Raw genomic sequence first — 3,066 nt, 5'->3', positions numbered from 1 at the left:
TCACTCTCACTAAGGGATTTTTTGATAACTGGAATTTCTTAGTTGAATGTAGTCTAAGTTATCAATCTTTTCTTTATGGTTAGTGTTTCTTGTGTCCTTTTTAAGAAATCTTCACCTATCCCCAAATCAAGAAGATACTTTAATTTTTATATATGGTGTGAGCAAGGGGTCAAGTTTAACTCACACATAGTAATACTTTGTCCACAGATTATCTTGGATTTTCTTAAGTTGATATTGTCATCTGTGTTATCATCAGTGTTATTTCTTCATTCCCAATCCTTATTTCTGTTCTTTCCTTTTCTTTCCTAAATACACCATTGGTGCCTTCAATACAAAGTTAAATAGAAGTAGTGTTAGTGGGCAGTTTCATTTCATTCCTCGTCATGAAAGGCAAACTTTTAACATTAAGTGTCATGTTTGGTTTTATAGGCATCCTTCTATTCCTAATTTTCTAAGAAAAAAAAGTTTAATTATGAATGGATGCCAAATTTTATGGAATGCGTATGTGCATATAATTTAGAGATTCATATGAATTTCTCCATTATTTTGTTAATGTGCTGAATTGCATTCATTATATGTCTAATGTTAAACCATTACAAATCAAGCGCTCACTAAGTCATTCTACCTCGATGCAAACCTGTCTCCCCTCAGCTGAGCCCTTAGCTCTGGGTCCCTTCTTTTGGAGTTCCAGAAAGACACTCATGGACCCTCTGTCCAGGGGCCCCTGCTTCTACTCACTTCTCAAAGGAGAAGGTGTCCAAGCCCACCCCTGCCCCTGCCTTGCCTCAGTCCTGAGGAGATGGGGAGTGAGGAGGGGCAGTTGCTGGGATTAGAGCTGAAGGGACTGTCAAGGGAAAGGGAGTGTTCTGAGTACATACACAGCCCCCACTGGAGACAGAGTAGAAGAGATTTGGTGACTTTAAAGATATGGAAGAGACTTCCCAGCAGGGCAGTAACAGAAACAGGACTTTCAAGACAAACAAGATATTTATGCACATTTCTTGTGGCAATTTTATTCCTTGAGAGAGAAAGAGCCAAGTGTTTAAAAAAGGGGAAGAAAAACACTGTCAAGCAGAGACCTGTTGTTCCTTGGAGCCTAGCATCCTGGCATCTCGGTTCTCCAAAGCCTTTCCTTCCTCATTCCCTGCCAGCCTGGGAATGAACACTGCCCTGAGGACCATTGGCTGTGCTGTGGGCCCCTTGGGGTGAGCTGCCAGGGCTCCCAGGGGAGGTGTGGGTGCCTCCCCATGGCCAGGGTGTAAGAGTGTGTCCACCTGGCACCATGGCCAAAGGCCATGCTATAATGCGCAGCCATCCCATGAGTCCAGTTCCTGAAGGCCTGCCTTGTGTGGAGGGTTGGGCAGGCAAGCCCTCTGGCCTGGCTCCCTGCCCCTGCGGCCTCTTTTGGGGTTCCACCCAGTTGGGAGCTTAGCCCTCCTCCACACATCCCCCTCACCCAGGGCCCGAGTCCACCTGAGGGTGGGTGGAGGAGGGTCTGGCCATTGGGACTGGCATTGACTCAAGCCCAGCCAGCTTTGGCTTCTGTGGTGAAAGCGAGTTTGTCTGGGCTGCTCCCCAGGCCCTTCTTGGAGCCAGGCCCGGAGGGCCACCTCGCCAAGACAAACTGCCTGCCGCGTGGAATGTGGTTGAGTGGCTGCTTGCAGGCCCCAGCCTGGCACGCCTGTCAGTGGTGCTCGCATGGTTCTGTAGCATGGAGCCCTAGAGGATCCCCAGGGGCAGGGCAGGCCGGGCCGGGAGCAGGTAACGAGAGGCTACCAGGTAGCGCTCTGCCCCTTTTTGAGTGACGTAGGGCCATCCCCTCTCTCAGTCTCACCTGAAAACCAAAAACTCATAATCAAGCCTCTAGGTTGACAGAACTCCTCCAAGCCCACTTCTGCAAGAGGAGCAGCTTAGTTGCAGAAGGTGGGGGAGGAGGGCTGCAAGGAGGCACATGTGCCTGCGTGTAGACGTGTGCAGTGGGGCTGCCAGAGCAGGAGAAAGAGCAGCAGCAAGGCCTCCTCTTCCCTTAACACAGCCCAGGAGGAAAGGTGACATTGATGATGCAGCCCTTGCCATAAGTCCATCCCCTTAGGTGGATTCCCTGGAAGCAGAGCCTGAAATGGGGATTGGAATGCATGTGGATGCGCTCTCTGGAAGAAAGGAGCTGAGGGAGGCAGAGCAAGGTGAGCAAAAGAGCTCAGTGAGAACATGGGGGTCAGGGGGGCCTAACATGATGCCACATGACAGTCGGCAAGGAGATGGCTGTAGTACCCCTGGGCCAGCTGGTCATTGGCCACAGGTTGCCAGATGGGGTGGAGCCTGGAACCCCTGGGTCCAGAAGATCCCACTGGGCCAGAAGCAGTACTTGAGGGAAGGGTAGTGGCCAACACTCCCACAGGCGGGGGACAGGTACACTGGCAGGTAAGGAGGACCCCGTGGGACACTGAGGGCCTCCCCTCTCCCCACTTACCTAGAGCCTCCAGGAACAAGGCCTTTAGTCCTCTATGGCAGAGTACATCATGAGAAACGCTGGACTGGAAGAAACACAAGCTGGAATCAAGATTGCCGGGAGAAATATCAATAACCTCAGATATGCAGATGATACCACCCTTATGGCAGAAAGTGAAGAGGAACTCAAAAACCTCTTCATGAAAGTGAAAGTGGAGAGTGAAAAAGTTGGCTTAAAGCTCAACATTCAGAAAACAAAGATCATGGCATCTGGTCCCATCACTTCATTGGAAATAGATGGGGAAACAGTGGAAACAGTGTCAGACTTTATTTTTCTGGGCTCCAAAATCACTGCAGATGGTGACTGCAGCCATGAAATTAAAAGACGCTTACTCCTTGGAAGGAAAGTTATGACCAACCTAGATAGCATATTCAAAAGCAGAGACATTACTTTGCCAACAAAGGTTCATCTAGTGAAGGCTATGGTTTTTCCTGTGGTCATGTATGGATGTGAGAGTTGGACTGTGAAGAAGGCTGAGCGCCGAAGAATTGATGCTTTTGAACTGTGGTGTTGGAGAAGACTCTTGAGAGTCCCTTGGACTGCAAGGAGATCCAACC

The sequence above is a fragment of the Bison bison genome, unplaced genomic scaffold (assembly GCF_000754665.1).
Source record: "Bison bison bison isolate TAMUID 2011002044 unplaced genomic scaffold, Bison_UMD1.0 scf7180017864063, whole genome shotgun sequence".
Taxonomy (NCBI): domain Eukaryota; kingdom Metazoa; phylum Chordata; class Mammalia; order Artiodactyla; family Bovidae; genus Bison; species Bison bison.
Note: the sequence above shows the minus strand (reverse complement) of the source record.